The 18,848-nt window shown below is 39.6% G+C and overlaps 1 protein-coding gene and 3 long non-coding RNA genes across 8 annotated transcripts in view; 3 read left to right on the top strand and 1 right to left on the bottom strand.

Moving 5' to 3' along the window:
* The window catches only part of grik2 (glutamate receptor, ionotropic, kainate 2), a 445,844-nt gene that overhangs the window by 275,249 nt on the left and 151,747 nt on the right, over positions 1-18,848 (bottom strand). The gene's annotated exons all lie outside the window — the stretch shown is intronic.
* On the top strand, positions 1,402-4,676 carry LOC116717050 (uncharacterized). The gene is made up of 4 exons (XR_004338677.1): positions 1,402-1,629; positions 1,759-1,865; positions 3,582-3,750; positions 4,521-4,676. It is a non-coding gene; the product is annotated as an uncharacterized LOC116717050 (long non-coding RNA).
* On the top strand, positions 5,268-6,008 carry LOC116717051 (uncharacterized). The gene is made up of 3 exons (XR_004338678.1): positions 5,268-5,324; positions 5,688-5,805; positions 5,889-6,008. It is a non-coding gene; the product is annotated as an uncharacterized LOC116717051 (long non-coding RNA).
* On the top strand, positions 6,397-7,544 carry LOC116717049 (uncharacterized). Its single transcript, XR_004338676.1, has 3 exons — positions 6,397-6,663; positions 6,782-6,887; positions 7,212-7,544. It is a non-coding gene; the product is annotated as an uncharacterized LOC116717049 (long non-coding RNA).

The raw sequence follows: 18,848 nt of genomic DNA, 5'->3' as shown, positions 1-18,848 counted from the left end.
TTATCTTCCAAGTTACAAATATTTTGCAGATATTACATCTAACAATGCACCTTACAATATAAACACATACAGTGTTTTCTAGAAAGTCAAAAATCACGTGATGCTGTTCCTCCAATCAATTATGCAAATTTGCAGGTGTTGGGCAGATTGTTCGTCACGTTTTGCTTTAAGTTAAGCCAACTATTTCAGTAAGTCGACACTTTTCTTAAATATGGACAGTGTGGAATATGAAACGCTCTTTAACTATAAAGTTAGAGGCGAATATCCACCGCAGTCAACGAAGTAAATATGTCATTCGAAGGAAAGCCTCGTCGTACAAGATTGACGGTAATTATCTTTATCTTCCAGAGTGATGCATTGACGGTAACCTCTACTTTAATATGTAGTAAATAGTGGAATGCATAAGTTATCTAAAAACAGTTAGATAACATTCAATGTTTTTTTGTTATTGATTTACTGCTGCATTTAATTTTGATTAATATGTGTGCACACACGAACGTTACTCGACGTTATAATGCAGGAATAACGCACACTGTTCTTGACTGCAGCTGTTATTCATGTGAATTACACTTTTATTCCAGTTCTACTTCTAAGTTGTGTTGAAGAAAGATTCCCGTACTTCTACATTCATCAATAAAAGAAACAAAATCTAGCAAAGTGGACAATTGTGAATAAAAACCATTACGTCAACAAATTCACAGACATTACTCCTTCAAATGAGCACTGTTTATTTTTTTTCTCCAAAAGTAAAATTTTAAAATAAATATGCATTTGATAATGTCTTTCTTCATGTTCTGTTTGTTGCATGCTTCTTGTTTCAACTTCTATGTATAACTCAGGTAGTAGTATACATTTGCATATTTGTAGAATTATAAATGTATTTTAATAATAGAATTTCATGCTTCGGTCATATTTTTATTGGTGTCCTTTATCTTTTCCAAGGAAATGACCTCTTCTATGTTAAACACAAAGGCAATTTGTCCTCAACAAAGGTCAAAGTTGTTAAAGGTGCTGAGGAAGCATCAGTGTATACTCCGATAAAGGTAAAGTAATTCATAGTAAAAAGAAACAGTTTTAGTGAGACTACATGGTAGTGTGCACCAGTGGAGTGGTTGGTTGTCCTGCTTTGTCCATGTTCTCATAAAGGGCCTACATTTTGAACAAGTTGATGTATAAAATTAAGGAATGTATTTTTATTATACTAAACATTTTACAATATACTGAGAACATATTATTTTAGCTTGACAAAATACTGCTTATGAAGCTGCTACCCTTGCGACATGACCCCGGATAAAGCGGAGGAAAATGAATGGATGGATGGATATACTGCTTTCAAAGATTTTCCTGTTCTATTTTTTTTTTTTATTTATTAATCTATTAAATTTTTCATTTAAGGTTACCCATCCCTTTGAATTAATTGGGATGGACCTCATTGGAAAACTGGCCGAAACAAAATCTGGACACAAGTATATTTGTGTCATGATTGACTATTTTACGAAGTGGCCACAGGCACATCCACTAAAGACTAAATCAGCACCTGAAGTTACGGAATGCATAATTAAGTTTGTGCATCAGTTTGAAGCCCCCAAAAGGATTTTGACAGACCAAGGACGAGAATTTGTAAATTCCGTAAGTATTTATTTTGAATCTCTTAGAGAAATATAACACAATGAATGTCCTCCTTCACACTATTTTGTTTGATATGTTGTTTAAATATGCAGTCTATTTTGTCAGAGCTATTTGTTTATAAATTTTCAGATAAACCAGGAAGTGTGCAAAATTCTCAATATCAAACGAAGTCTGTGTTCCCCATACCATCCCCAAACAAATGGGTTGGTTGAAAAAATGAATGGGACCATTCAAAGGTGAGTACTATCTCTAATATATACATTTTCACAGAAAGATCACAAAACAAGACGTGTATTTGCTAAACTACTTACAAAATAAGGCTAATTGTAAGAAATCACGTGTTATGTGTGACATCTTACACTTTTCATGTACACTGCTCAAAAAAATAAAGGGAACACTTAAACAACACAATATAACTCCAAGTAAATCAAACTTCGGTGAAATCAAACTGTCCACTTAGGAAGCAACACTGATTGACAATCAATTTCACCTGCTGTTGTGCAAATGGAATAGACAACAGGTGGAAATTATTGGCAATTAGCAAGACACACTCAATAAAGGAGTGGTTCTGCAGTTGGGACCACAGACCACTTCTCAGTACCTATGCTGTCTGGCTGATGTTTTGGTCAGTTTTGAATGTTGGTGGTGCTTTCACACTCATGGTAGCATGAGACGGACTCCACAACCCACACAAGTGGCTCAGGTAGTGCAGCTCATCCAGGATGGCACATCAATGCGAGCTGTGGCAAGAAGGTTTGCTGTGTCTGTCAGCGTAGTGTCCAGAGGCTGGAGGCGCTACCAGGAGACAGGCCAGTACACCAGGAGACGTGGAGGAGGCCGTAGGAGGGCAACAACCCAGCAGCTGGACCGCTACCTCCGCCTTTGTGCAAGAAGGAACAGGAGGAGCACTGCCAGAGCCCTGCAAAATGACCTCCAGCAGGCCACAAATGTGCATGTGTCTGCACAAACAGTTAGAAACCGACTCCATGAGGATGGTATGAGGGCCCGACGTCCACAGATGGGGGTTGTGCTCACAGCCCAACACCGTGCAGGACGCTTGGCATTTGCCAGAGAACACCAGGATTGGCAAATTCGCCACTGGCGCCTTGTGCTCTTCACAGATGAAAGCAGGTTCACACTGAGCACATGTGACAGACGTGACAGAGTCTGGAGACGCCGTGGAGAGCGGTCTGCTGCCTGCAACATCCTTCAGCATGACCGGTTTGGCAGTGGGTCAGTAATGGTGTGGGGTGGCATTTCTTTGGAGGGCCGCACAGCCCTCCATGTGCTCACCAGAGGTAGCCTGACTGCCATTAGGTACCGAGATGAGATCCTCAGACCCCTTGTGAGACCATATGCTGGTGCGGTTGGCCCTGGGTTCCTCCTAATGCAGGACAATGCTAGACCTCATGTGGCTGGAGTGTGTCAGCAGTTCCTGCAAGATGAAGGCATTGAAGCTATGGACTGGCCAGCCCGTTCCCCAGACCTGAATCCGATTGAGCACATCTGGGACATCATGTCTCGCTCCATCCACCAACGTCACGTTGCACCACAGACTGTCCAGGAGTTGGCGGATGCTTTAGTCCAGGTCTGGGAGGAGATCCCTCAGGAGACCATCCGCCACCTCATCAGGAGCATGCCCAGGCGTTGTAGGGAGGTCATACAGGCACGTGGAGGCCACACACAATACTGAGCCTCATTTCGACTTGTTTTAAGGACATTAAAGTTGGATCAGCGTGTAGTGTTATTTCACTTTAATTTTGTGTGTGGCTCCAAATCCAGGCCTCCATTGGTTAATAAATTTGATTTCCATTGATGATTTTTGTGTGATTTTGTTGTCAGCAAATTCAGCTTTGTACAGAACAAAGTATTCAATGAGAATATTTCTTTCATTCAGATCTAGGATGTGTTATTTGAGTGTTCCCTTTATTTTTTTGATTAGTGTATTTCAGAGCTCTGAGTAAGGCTGTGGATGGCCATCCACACACCTGGGATGAGTATTTGGATGCCGTGATGTTTGGGATACGCACCAAAAAATAAATAACCACACAGTATTCCCCATACTTCCTCATGTTCGGAAGAGAGGCACGCTATCCCTCGGAAGTCCCTGAACATTACATGGTAGGGTTATGGTCAATCTTTCCATTTCATGGTATTGTATCCATCCATCCATCCATTTTCTGTTCACCCTTTGTCCCTAATGGGGTCGGGAGGGTTGCTGGTGCCTATCTCCAGCTACGTTCCGGGCGGGAGGCGGGGTTCACCCTGGACAGGTCGCCAGTCTGTCGCAGGGCAACACAAACAACAGGACAAACAACCATTCACACCTCTAGGGAGAATTTAGATAGACCAATTAACCTAACAGTCATGTTTTTGGACTGTGGGAGGAAGCCGGAGTACCCGGAGAGAACCCACGCATGCACAGGGAGAACATGCAAACTCCATGCAGAAAGACCCCGGGCCAGGTATTGAACCCAGGACCTTCTTGCTGCAAGGCAACAGTGCTACCAACTGCGCCACTGTGCAGTATCGTATTTAAGTAAAAAATTCTATTTTTCAGTTACCACTTGAGTTTCTTCAAAAACATTTTATGTTTTCTTGCATAGTCAGGAAGACTTTGCATCTGAATTAAATTTCAGTGAGGTCATGAATTTATGTAAAGCATCTACTTTAAGTGCATCATTCACAAATGACTTTATTCTGAAAATGTTTTCAGAATTTTTTCTATAAATGTGAAAATTGCGTAAACCATTTCAAGAGACATTGCCAGTATACTCTCTTCCAGAATATATTGTGATATCTCACTGTAGCATGCCATAAATATGATGAGTGTATGCTTTCTAAATGACAGATTTGAACTGACACTTGAAATATAAATTTTGTGTTGAAAGATTGACGGTGCTGTGGAGGACATCGTTGGAGTGGAGGAGTTAGCAGAGGACGTCAAAATACAAGAAAGCCTGAGGAGCATTGTCAGCGACAGTGTTTCCAAAAAACAGGAGAAAGCAAAGGGCAGAGCACAACACATTGGCACTGTGTTTAAACCTGGTGACCGAGTGTGGAGGCAGAACATACGCAGTCAGCAGAGAAAAGGTGGGAAATTGGATGCTGGTTTTCTCGGACCCTATACAGTCATCAGTATCCAAGGCAAAAATGCAGATATTCAAGATGATAATGGTGTGATATTCCGGAAGATAAACACTGACCATCTGAAAATCTGCATTAGAGAGAGTCCCCGACTGACACATTGTTTAAAAAATCAAGGAAGCAAAATAAATTTTGCTCACCCCCCCTGGCTGATGCAGCACTACCGCCTTATGATCCAGCATCATCCCCCTCTGCTCCAGCATCTCCCCCTGCTCCAGCATCATCCCCCCTGCTCCAGCATCTCCCCCTGCTCCAGCATCTCCCCGTGCTCCAGCATCATCCCCCCTGCTCCAGCATCATCCCCCCCTGCTCCAGCATCTCCCCCTGCTCCAGCATCATCCCCCCCTGCTCCAGCATCATCCCCCTGCTCCAGCATCATCCCCTGCTCCAGCATCATCCCCCCCTGCTCCAGCATCATCCCCCCCCCCCGCTCCAGCATCTCCCCATGCTCCAGCATCATCCCCCCCCTGCTCCAGCATCTCCCCCTGCTCCAGCATCTCCCCGTGCTCCAGCATCTGCTACCCAGAGAAAATCTCTAGCAGAGAAATGTAAATTTTATTTTAAATTCTTATAAATATATATCAAAGCACATAAATTTCACTTTGTATTATCATACACATGTGTTTCACAAAAACTGTCTCTCTTTGTACTGGTATGCTTTCGTCTTGTTTTAATGAAAGGAATAATTTCAGTCAGTGCAACAAACTGCTTGCTTTATTATTAATTCCTATGTAGAAAATAGCTGTAGGAATCAGTGAAGTTAATACTTCCTCAGACTCCAATCATATGATTTGCATAATATGGATAACATATCAAATGTTTTGTAAAATTAAATGGGTGTCATGACAATGAAACTAATCTTTAACTTTTGTTTTGTTTTCCACTACTCCTCACCCCATCCTCATCATCAGATGTGCATGATGCTTTTACTGGAAAAAACTTCTTTGTCCTTCTGTCAAAAGTGAATGCATATAAGTTGTTTTACTTTGACATTATAAAATTGGTCCTGACATGGCACTGGAGAGTCAGGTAGGTACAATGACTACATTGTTTTCAAATATCACAGCTGTTACAGTATTTAACTAATCTTTTTTCTTGTAATACATTTGCAGTCTATTAATGCATTTCTGGCTGTCATCGTGAAGGAATACAACAGCAAGAACACAGGACAGGCTGTGTTCATAGATTCATTTGCAATGACAGCAATGTGGCAGGGAAAAAGTCCTAGTTTAAAGAAGGTAGATCTTACACATTCCACTGTGCTTCTGTGTTACTCTTCCATGTGTTATTAGTATTTTTGAATCGATGAAAAGAAAATGTTTTGACTTTTATATATTTTTACAGATTTTTCTGTATCACCTATTAAAAAGTATAATCTCAGTGCCATGTGTGTGTTACTAAACATGTTTTGTTCTTGATATGAAAAAATCTATGGTTTTTTTTTATTATTCACAGATGAACCCAATGAATTATGAAATAATTCTGGGAATCAACAATCAACACCACCACTGGACTTTAGTGGTAATAAATGTTTTTAAACTCTAAAAACAATCTATATCATACTTATCACACAGACAAAAACCACATGAAAACTGTGGAATGCTCATTTTCTAGGTGATCTACCCACAAAAGAAAAAGTCTTTGTTCTTGAATCCACTGGGGGAATCAAAACAAGACATCCAGAAATGCTTGCAAATCACAAGGTATGGTTAAAAATTTAAGTTTAACTCAAGTATGAAAATCAAATAAAGTTGTTCTTATTAATATATCTATATTTACAGGGCATTTATGAGGAAGAAGGGGTGCAATGTCTCACGTTGGACATGTGACACAGTCAAGCATCCAAAACAACAAGATAGTACATCATGTGGTGTATTTTCACTGAAGGTGCATACATATTGTCACACAGTGTATGACTTTTTGATATATATTTTGAGACATGTACAGTGAATTACTTACTTTGTTACTTAAATTTAAAGACATTAAATGAAGCTGTTAATTTCAGTTTGCAGAAAAAATCCTATCAAAAGAGGTTGTGGATTTTCCTGTTTCCAGAGAGGCGGTCGACAGCATGAGGTTGGAAATTGCTGTGAGACTTATCCTTAACAGTGGTGAGGATAACATTAATATTCTTATTTTCACTGTTTATGACAATTGTTATCATGATTACTATTATTTGTATGTTTGGCTAAAACATCTGTACTTAGCCAAACTTAATACATTAACATGGACTCTGAAAACATTTATTTAAGGAAATTGTTTGTCTACAAATTAATAAGTACAATCATTTCATCTTCAATATTTTTTTCATAAATGACTGTGCTGGTGCTTAGCACATCCTGTGTAATAGTTTTATACACACACATATATACGGTCACGATTGTACATGTATAATCGTGTGTGTGTGTGTGTTTTTATACTTTTGTTGTTAACAGAGGACCTAAAAGACTTGTGTCACTTCTGTGGAGAGATGGAAAGTGACACGGATGTGAACTGGGTAGGAAAGTTTTTAGAATTATTCAAAGACTTAGTGTTAGTAAACTAAATGAAGAGGACAAGTTTCATCTAATCTTATCTTGCGTAAACAAGCTATGATATGATCCTCCAGCAGTTGGAATATAAGGGAATCTAAAATGATTGATTATATATTGTAATTGTAAAGAAATATTTTTCTAAAAAAAACTGATATTTTTGGTTTCTTTCCTAGATCCAGTGTGACATGTGTCTGAGGTGGTTCCATCATGCATGTGTGGGAAGTCCAACAACTGAAAAAACTTATCACTGCTTTGCGTGTTTGCCTTAGTTGCCTTAGTTTGCCTTTGTTCCTGAGATGGCTGTGGTGTGCTTGTTTATATATGTTGTTTAATGGTTAATAAATTACACTTTGAAAACTGTTTGATATTTATACTTACAAGACTTTGATATAAGGCAGCTATGGAAAAAAGTTTAAATCCCAAGGCCCCTCATCTTTGAGAAATGAAGAGCAAATGTTTCCAAAGCAAAGTTAAACACTTTCTTGTAAATTAATTTGTTCCCATGTTATAGAGGGGGAACGGATTATTTTAGGTTACTAAAATATATGGTTCCCCCCTTATAACTTTGGCAAATAATGATCAAATGTTACCAAATTCACAGGATTTATTGTTGATGATAAGAGGAATAAACAGAGTTAAAGACTTGTTGCTGAATTAATTTGTTCCTGTGTTTTGGAGGGGGAACGGATTATTTTAGGTGGCTAAAATATATGGTTCCCCCCTCATAACTTTGTCAAATAAAGAGCAAATGCTACCAAATTCACAGGATTTATTGTTGATGATAAGAGGAATAAACAGAGTTAAAGACTTGTTGGTGAATTAATTTGTTCCTATTTTATGAAGGGGGAACGGATTATTTTAGGTGGCTAAAATACACTGCCTGGCCAAAAAATGGTCACACTCTCTAATATTTTGTTGGACCGCCTTTAGCTTTGATTACAGCCCGTATTCTCTGTGGCATTGTTTCAATAAGCTTCTGCAGTGTCACAAGATTTATTTCCATCCAGTGTTGCATTAATCTTTCACCAAGATCTTGTATTGATGATGGGAGAGTCTGACCACTGCACAAAGTCTTCTCCAGCACATCCCAAAGATTCTCAATGGGGTTAAGGTCTGGACTCTGTGGTGGCCAATCCATGTGTGAAAAAGATGTCTCATGCTCCCTGAACCACTCTTTCACAATGTGAGCCCGATGAATCCTGGCATTGTCATCTTGGAATATGCCCGTTCCATTTGGGAAGACAAAATCCATTGATGGAATAACCTGGTCATTCAGTATATTCAGGTAGTCAGCTGACCTCATTCTTTGGGCACACAATGTTGCTGAACCTAGACCTGACCAACTGCAGCAACCCCAGATCATAGCACTGCCCCCACAGGCTTGTACAGTAGGCACTAGGCATGATGGGTGCATCACTTCACCTGCCTCTCTTCTTACCCTGATGCGCCCATCACTCTGGAACAGGGTAAATCTGGACTCATCAGACCACATGACCCTCTTCCATTCCTCCAGAGTCCAATCTTTATGCTCCCTAGCAAACTGAAGCCTTTTTTTCTGGTTAGCCTTACTGATTAGAGGTTTTCTTACGGCTACACAGCTGTTCAATCCCAACCCCTTGAGTTCCCTTCGCATTGTGCGTGTGGAAATGCTTTTGGAATAAACAGAGTTAAAGACTTGTTGGTAAATTAATTTGTTCCTGTGTTTTGGAGGGGGAACAGATTATTTTAGGTGGCTAAAATATATGGTTCCCCCCTTATAACTTTGTCAAATAATGATCAAATGTTACCAAATTCACAGGATTTATTGTTGATGATAAGAGGAATAAACAGAGTTAAAGACTTGTTGGTAAATTAATTTGTTCCCAGGTTATGGAGGGGGAATGGTTTATTTCAGGCAGCTGAAATATCCATTTTCTCTCCTCCTCCCCCCATAACTCTGGCATATACAGAGCAATGTTTTCAAACTTACTTGATTTATTGTTGATGATGAAAGGAATAAACACAGTTAAAGACTTGTTGCTGAATTAATTTGTTCCCATGTTATGGAGGGGGAACAGATTATTTCAGGCAGCTGAAATATCCATTCTCTACTCTTCTCCCCCCATAACGTTTGGGAATAAAGGGCAACTTTTGCCAAATTCTCAAAAATTGTTTTGTGTGATAGCCTGTAGTATACTAGAAATTTCCTTAATACAGTAATCTGTCATATTTTACATTAGAACGGGATTTACCAGAAAGTCCACGCTCTCGTCTTTTCAGGAAGTCTTAATTTTTGTGCCATGCTTTCAGCCATCCTCTTATATCAGCAATGAAAAATTATAAATACACACTACGTGTTGAAAAACTGTTTTGGTGACTGACTTTTATTTCTGTCAGGCGTAAGTGACAAAAGTTGGAAAAAGACCGATTCTCTTGGCGTTTAAAATAACACAAAACAGCGTAAAAAGACCTCGTTTATTTAATTATTTTTACAATTTTGTAAACAACAGCTGCCGATTAAACTAAATGTTACAAGCTTGACATGATTAACTGAGTTGTTTTTACCGAGAAATCGATCAGAAGCGCCGTGAAGATGGTCAGATCCGCCTCTCTGGCTGTAATGCGCGCTCCCGACACAGGGGGAACAGATTTTCACAGGGGAACAGAATTGTGCACAAGACCGGCTTTCATTTGTTTTATTTTTGGTGGGCCCACTAGTTAAAACCTGTCACTTATTTTCTGTGTATTGTGTTAAGACTAAAGGACTCTTATGTGTTCGGGACTGTTCAAAATAATTCAAGTTAGAACTCCATAAGCATTTAAAAGATAGGGAAAGTCCCTATTTGTAAACCAGGTGGTTGACAAAGCCTGTTGTATTTTTATTTGTTTTATTTTTTTGATTATTTGAAAGGGTAAAGAAAATGCAAAAGGATAATAACTGTTTTTTAAGTTCTACTCCTTCAGTCCCACATAAGGTTAGGGTTAGGGTAAGGGTTAGTAACACTATTCAGTGTGATGGTATATTCCACAATTTCACATGTGGTCTATTTTAATTTTCATTCTGAAGTTTGGTAAATAAATACTTTAAAGTCTCATTATTTATGGGTCAGACATAGGCAGTTCAAGTAAGTTTAATTCTTTATGACAAGTCAGTACCTGGTGGTTCATGGGCAATGTAGTGAAACCAGTTTCTTGGGGTGTAACTTTAAATAAGTAGAACCCAGAGCGCTAAATCTAGCTTTAGATAGCAGAAAGCACTACAAAGGCTTTATTACGTGAACATAAAAAACTAAAAGCAGCCTCAACTACAACAGATCCAAGGTTGATCTAAACAAAATAACTAAGACAAAATAATGAATGAGTAAAACTACCCTCCTCTCCCCTCCAAAAAAAATAGATCCTAAAAGATTTCTCAACCCACACAGGTTAGACCAGTGGGAATCACGAAATCATTAAATTAGAACCTGTTTGGGAACAATAAAGTGGGGGGTTGGTGGGTACTTTAAGGGCAGCTCACAAAGTATCAGAGAAACCAAGCCATTAACCTGTCAGTCTGGAAACCATTACAAAGCCATTTGGGACTCCTGTGAACTAGAGTAAGGAACCTTACCCACACACCTATCCCAGGATAGGGAGACCACACAAAATTTATCTAAGAGAATATTGGACTCATCCAAGAAGTCACTGAAGAATCAAGGTCAATATTTAAAGCATTCCAGGCCGCACTCACCTCAATTAAGGTAATTTTTCTCTTTTAACAAATAAAACACTGAGCTAAAATGGAAATGCGAAGACAAAAAGGCATATCTAAAATTGTCCAACCTAATAAGAAAAAAGGGAAACATTTTGGAAGGTGAGTAAGGAGGGTTTACCATGGTTTTAAACAGTTACATTCTAAAACTATTAACACTTTGAGCCATGCACTGTAGCTCCTCTGGTTTAAATCCTTTTGTTATGATAGCAGAAAAAAGTCTGGGGTTAGGAGATTTTGGAGCAGAGTTTGTCCCCATTCGCTTCATGCCTGTTTAGGCACACTACCAATCCCATTTATTTGCATTTTTCTTGTTTAGAAATAAGGTTGGTAGTTGAAAAAGTCTTTTATTAATCCTCCCACCATCTTAAGAGATGGGGTAATTGGGATTCTGCATGTAGTCTGGTGGAGTTGTACTGATCCTGTGTTCATTTTTACGAGTTTTCTTTGTGGTTTCACAGCACAACCCACCCCTGTTCCCCGCTGTCTGACCGTAACATTTGCTGCACTTCTCCTGATCATAGCGGGGTTAAGGAGATGCCCTTCAAAGCAAAGTTGGAGAAGATTAGGGTAATATTTTAATAAATGTGCTGTCTAGCTATCCAAGAACTATGGCTTGAATAACTAGCTAGCTAAGTGGAGAACAGCCAGCAGCTGATATTTTTTTCCCTCAGACATTAAAATGTGTACTGATACATGTAAGCTGGAAGAGGAGTTAGGACAATTCCAAGCCATGCTTATCCAATTTTTTTTTCATTAATATGAAAAAATAGTGGTGGATGGTTGTTTACAGCACTGGCAGTTTGCGGTAAACTTCGCATTAGAAATATCACAGCAAAATGTTAGCTTTTGGGTAACATTTAAAGCTTCAACAGAGTCCATGCCTCTGGAAAGTAATCATTTCTAAATAGTCAAGGATCCAGACCATCTGGACAAAGCAGAGTGTAGAATGAGGAGCTGGCTTTTACCAGACTACAAACTCACCTGTATCTGGAATGACACAGTAAATTCCTGCTTTAGCACTTGATGTCACCGTGTTAGTAGCAGTCAGTAGAAGATAAGAACAGTGATAATAGCCATGCTGCCTAGAAAAACAAGATAATCATGTTTTCAAAAACGGAAAGGAGAAAGAGAATATCAGCCCATTTAGTGAGGGTGAAAATGTTAAAATATGAAAATACACAACTCTGAACCTCAGGAGACACCCAGCACTGAGCAAAACTGCATGAAACAAAAAAAAAAATCCAACCAAACATGTTATGTGTTTGCACTCATTTTCCATTTCCAATGGGAGTTGTCCTTGACAAAGAAAAGGTAAAGCTGCTGTCTGGTCAAACCAGGATCTCATTTCCGATCACTAAGACATAAAATCAAGCCATTATTAACTTAAGCTATGTCCACTTTACAACTTAATTAACAGAGGTGGCAGGATCAGCAGCGATCATTTTTTTCCTAAAGGAGCAGAAAAAATTGGTTCCCCTAATCCTGAACCTATGTTCATTCACTAAGTATAGTTTTTATAGGAAAAATAATGCAGACTAAGATTTTTAGTGTTATGCCTCATTTTATAGATTTTAGATCAGTTTTTTTAAGTGACAAAATTAGGGATACATGATATAACTGGATTTACATTGGTATCGGCAGATGCTAGTAATTTCTTTGAAGGAGCGATAATATTAGATAGATAAAATAATAGAATAGTTTTCTTTTTGGCTCTACATCATGTCCTAATGTGTAAAAACAAATAAGCACATGAAACTGACAAGTGATTTATATAGTTTTAAAAAAGCATCACAGTGTTAGGTCTATTCATGCACATACCAGTAAATCATTTGCACTTTTTCCTCTTTTGAGAATCACATCATCTTGATTAAATATTTCAGACTGAGTTAATAAACTGAACTTAGAAATTGTTTTAAGGCTTAAAACAAAATGAGCTCAGTTTGTTACTCTGCTTTGATAATTAGATGATTTTGTGCAGAATGCTGGTGCCAGTGGTTTGTACAGATAAACAATTAAATACCATCAGGTTCAGAGGTAGTATTTTAATACTTTTTGGGGGAAGGTAAGGAATGTATGAGTGTATGTTCTCTAGGGGGCATGACAGAAACTAATTGAAAAACACCTCTTTAATGGAACCTGGCCAGGCCAGTTTGCTAGCACTGGAACACCATGGTCACTGAAGCAGCTTTTGGTACTTTTGGCAGTGTCAAGACCCGCTGGAATATGAAATCAGCATCTCCATAAAGTTTGTCAGCAGAAGCGTGCATGAAGTTGTGATGGAGACCAGGGCTCCATCCCTAGTAAATGATTATTGATATTGTATTTATTTACAGAACAAATGCTTTTTGTTTCAGTTCTTTATTTCAGTAACATTGACATTTAGTTAAACATTCTTTCAGGCAGACAGACTGGCCATCCTTCCTGGACAGGGGGAATCAGGGGAAATGTCAGTTTGTTTCAATTTGAGGTTAATTGTTTGAGTCTTACCTTTCGGGGGTGTCTCCTCAGCAGAGTGGAGCAGCAAAGGGAGACAAGTGCGCCAGATCCTGTTAGAAACCTCCTGGAGCATACCATTTTCAATTAAGAGGGGTAATGCTCTGAAGAGTTATATAAAGTTAAATTTAATCTTTGATTGACCTTAGATTAGTTTAGTTCTAATTATTTGCTTGCATGTTAATATTTATTGGTACCATTTATTGTTTTGTGTTAGGTTTGTGTAAATTATTTCTTGTTTTGTTTTGTCACCCCTTTACCTGGTATGAATGTTGGAATTGCCCAAAGTAAAAAAGCCAGCTTTTTTGTCTCACTGTGGAAATGGGTGTTGGTTCAAATGTGACTTGCAGCTTCAAATAAATCTACCTCGAATACATTTTGTTGCCTTGCCTCCTTCCTGAACACAGAGCTTCCAACAGTCAAAGTGACAGAAGTGCTCTGAAGCTTTCTGATAAATAGATGTGTTGATGCAGACTTCACAAAATCCAGTGGACCAAAACCAGCAGATGACATGGCAACCCAAACCATCAATGACAGAAAACTTCATACTGGACTTTAAACAAGATGGATTGAATCTCACTTCATACTTCCTCCTGGACCTGGGACTTTGATTTCCAAACTACATGAAAACTTTACTTTCATCTGTAAGAAGTCTTAGGAGACACAGATCTTGACTATGGTTCAAAAGTGATTTGACACGAGGAATGTCGAATGTCGCATCTGCACCTGTGTGTAATGGCTATTTATACATTGACTCCAGCACTGTCCTCCGTTTGTCAAGCTTCCCCAAAATCTTGAATGAATCTTGTTGACAATCCTCTCAAGGTTATGGTTTTCAATGTTGCTGGTGCACCATTTCCTACCACGCTCATACAGACTCAAAAAAGGCCATTTGTTGAAATAACAACACACTCAGACAAGTGATTAAGCCAAACGGTACAATACATATATATATATATGTACACTTACCGGCCATTTTATTAGGTACACCTTGCTAGTACTGGGTTGGACCCTCTTTTGTCTTCAGAACTGCCTTAATCCTTTGTGGCAGAGATTCAACAAAGTACGAGAAATATTCCTCAGAGATTCTGGTCCATATTGAAATGATAGCATCACACAGTTGCTGCAGATTTGTCAGCTGCACATCTATGATGCAAAACTCTCGTTTCACCACATCCCAAAGGTTCTCTACTGTATTGAGATCTGGTGACTGTGGAGGTCATTCGAGTTCAGTGAACTCATTGTTGTGTTCAAGTAGGCCTGTCGTGATAAACGATAAATCAATTATTTGTACGATAAATTAAAACTATCGACGTCATTTTAATTATCCGGCCTTTTTCTTTTTCTGTTAATGACACTGAATGAAAAAAGGCTCAACTCTGGTGCTCTCCACTGACCCTTCCTCATTTCCTTAGTGTAAAGCCCAGTGCACAAGACCCGATCTTAGAGCTGTCGTCCCATTTTCAAAACCTGACAGACCACACATTAGCCTAGCTATAACGGTTCGATCAGGTTCGTTCCTGCCGTGTGGTGTCCAACAATGGGCACAAAATAATGGCTATAAGTCCAGTGAACTAATTTTAAAACCAGGCATTAATCAATGATTTACTACAATCTACCTGCAATGCATGTGGCTAGTGTCAGCGTAAAGTCCTGACTGAATGAAAATCATTAGAACCTATTTATGTCACGTTAACGAAGAACAGCTGAAAAGTTACCGGGTTTATCAACTGCGGTAGAAATTTCGCTCCAACTACTCCCTTTGTCATTTCTATATTCTTTGCATGTTGAATAAACATTAATGTTGTTTCCACATATCATCTCCGATGTCTGCTGGACTTCGGGTTGCGTCGTGTCAGCTGTTTGGGATTCCCCTCTGTAATTTCCCCTCAGAGGAGAATCCTTCCTTTCTGACTGGCTACCTGTCACATTCAACAGGCAGCGTTAAGCTCCCAGTCGGGGAAAACCCCTGATTTAGATCGGAGCGGCAACAACGATCTACCCTTAGAAAGACCAACGTTCTAAGATTGTCGTAAGGGGAAAAATAGGAGCAAAAAATCGTGTAGTGTGAACTATTGCATCAGGTAGTCGATGTGCCCATTTTCTCTATTTAAATCTAATTATTACTGAAGGGCAACATAATATACACACTTCATAATCTGCACTCTTTTGGTTGAATGCAGTATTTATTTCCACTTTGGCTTTATGTTTAGTTTTTTTTCAAGTGGGTTTTTTGTTAATGGAAACTAAGAATCATTTCTTTGTTTTTGGTTGTTTTGTTTATTTTGTTTATCAGCGCCAATGTTAAGTGTTCTTTTGAAAATAAGTGTATCTGTCTTTGGCAGGAAATCGCATGAATTATTACGTAATTTCCATTAAGTCAGTGTAAAAAGGTCTTCAAACAATATTATCGTTTATTGCAATAATTTTTGAGACAATTAATCGTTCAGCAAAATTTGTTATCGTGACAGGCCTATGTTCAAGAAACCAGTCTGAGATAATTCATGCTTTATGACATGGCGTGATATCCTGCTGGAAGTATCCATCAGAAGATGGACACACTGTGGTCATAAAGGGATGGATATGGTCAGTGTAGGATCGAAAAAGGTCTTAAACTCTTAATTATATTTACAGATAAGAAATAATACTCAGAGTCCTTTTGCTGCAGGCCACGGCGGGTGGAGATTTATTACACTGTTCCACAGATCATCTTACAGTACAAAGTCAAATCTCAAAAATCTTCCCAAAATCTCATCGTATTCTTAGAGTCAGTCTGTTTTATAGAATCTCATTTTCATTGGTGTAAGTTGGTAAGTTTTGACCAATAGCATTACTGCCCGTGTTTGACGTGTGTCCTTACGTAAGAATTCCATCAGCTTTCAAATGAGTGTGTATTGGAGTTTCTTTGGGAATATTCAGACCTATTGACCTCCAACATCTGCTCAATTTCAAAAGTGCTAATAACCAACCCAATTATTATTCTTATCTATCCAACAGTTTATTTCCCAGAGATTCAATTCCATCTTTCAATTACATGAAAGATGGATCCATGCTTTCATGTAATTGATGCCAAATCCTGACCCTACCATCTGAATGTCACAGCAGAAATCAAGACTCATCAGACCAGGCAACATTTTTCCAATCTTCTGTTGTCCAATTTTGGTGAGCCTGTGTGAATTGTAGCCTCAGTTTCCTGTTCTTAGCTGACAGTAGTGGTACCCAGTGTGGTCTTCTGCTGCTGTAGCCCATCTGGCTCAATGTTTGACATGTTGTGAATTCAGAGATGCTCTTCTGCGGACCTTGGTTGTAATGAGAAGTTATATGAGTTACTGTTGCTGTTCTTATCAGCTCAAACCAGTCTGGCCATTTTCCTCTGACCTCTGGCATCAACAAGTCATTTTCACCCACAGAACTGATAGTCACTGGATATTTTCTTATTTTCACAGTCTCATTTGAAGCCACAGAAGCAGACTCTGGAGTGATGACTGTCCATCTCAGCAGTTACAATTAAAGCAGGTTGTACAGATGGTGCTTTTGCTTCAGCTTTGAAATGACGACGATTTTGATGCAGTGCAACTCCTGTTGGTGTGTTGATGAGAAAGGACTTTGGCATAACGGACTCCTTCAGAACAACTGCTGGTGTCCCCCAAGTCTCTTCTGAATCTATCTCGATGAAGACTTTGTTTCCAGGTCGTAACTGTTGGAGAGGTCTGGCTCCATGGCGACGGTTGTAATAGAAAGTTTGTTTGCTTTCTCACATGCTTCCTTCTGTTTCGCAGCTTTTCTGTTAGGCCATTTGGGTTGAATGTTACTCTCTAAGGTTGGGAGTGTGGTTCTGATTTTTCTCCCCATGAGAAAGCTGGACTGACTCCTGTTGGGGAACATGGAGTTGAACTGTAGCACATGAGAGCAAGTAGAAGTCCTTATTTTGAAGGATCCTCTTCGCAGTGGACTGTGAGGACTAGATGTGATGTCTGTAAAATCCAGTTCCCTTGCCAGCAGCTGAAATTCTGCACTGGAGAACTGGGGTCCATTGTCACTCACAATTTCCTCTGGAATTCCAAACCTAGCAAAGGTTGTTTTAAGCCTCCGAATTACTTGGCTGGTGGTTGACGTTGGCAGGTGTAATACCTCCAGAAATTGTGAGTAATAATTCGATATGAGATAGCTGTTCTTATGTTTGCAGATATCAACACCAATTCTTTTCCATGAGCGACCGTTCAAAGGAGTGAAAATCAGTGGTTACTTCTGTTGTGTTCGTTTCTGCTCTTGGCAGATCTGACATTGCATCACAGGTTTACTGAGGTCTCTAGAGAAACCAGGGTACCAAACAGATTAATTTGCTGTCTCTCTACATTTAGTATTCTGTTGAGAATCTCAACTCTCTGACTCTGGGAAAACAGTCTTGCAGCCTCTTATGACCAAGCCACCACCTTCTGAAAGTTCATTTCTCACTGTCATGTATGCTCTGATCTTCAACATCACCTTTCTGCTGTATTCTGGCCACCCATTTCTGATATGTTTGATGATAGTCTGAAGATGCAATACTCAAAACAAAACCCGAGGACCCAAAATTTCAGCCAGACACAAATAGAAAGCAATAAATAGTGTATTGAGAATGGGGCTCTGGGACAGGGGAAGACCAGCAGCAGGACCAGGAACCACTGAGGATGGAGAAATAGGTTAGTGGCTAGTAACCTCGATGTTAGACGCTCAAAAAGGAAAAGCCGCTAACCTGCTCAGAAAGTCGTATGAAGCCAAGGTAAGTCTGTTGTTCCTCAGGGAAAATGTTGTGAAAAGTTGTCTCCAGGGGTATTGGTAGCAGGGGAAAAACTCAGGTGAAAACAGAACTCGGATGTCGACAGGCCAAGGCAGGGTCAGAACCAGAGGCAGATAAACTTATCTGGGGGTCAGGCGGGAATCCAAGTTCTGGGCACAGAAACAGGTCAGGCACATGAAGGCAATCTTAGCAGACAAATCCAAGGACGAGGCAGAAGGCAGAAGTCGAGAGGCAGAAGCAGGGCTGTGTCCAGAAAACAGAAATCAGTAGTGTGTCCGATGTGGGCTAGGCAAGGCAGGGGAATCCAAGAGGCAAAACGTGGTCGAGATCGTGGTCAGGCAGAGAGAAGAATGCTGGATATTTACTCACACAAGGTTTTCAAAAATCTGGCACTGTCTGCCTGCTGAATATAATTGCTGGTGAACAAGTGAATGGCATGAACCTGATTGCATTGAAGTGCGGTAGTGTGCAGGTGGACCAGATGAGCTTGCAGAGGTGAGAGCTGAGGAGGGAAACAGAGCAGGCAGACGGT

Source organism: Xiphophorus hellerii, chromosome 3 (assembly GCF_003331165.1).
Source record: "Xiphophorus hellerii strain 12219 chromosome 3, Xiphophorus_hellerii-4.1, whole genome shotgun sequence".
NCBI classification, from domain to species: Eukaryota; Metazoa; Chordata; class Actinopteri; order Cyprinodontiformes; family Poeciliidae; genus Xiphophorus; species Xiphophorus hellerii.
This window is presented reverse-complemented; position numbering and strand designations above follow the sequence as displayed.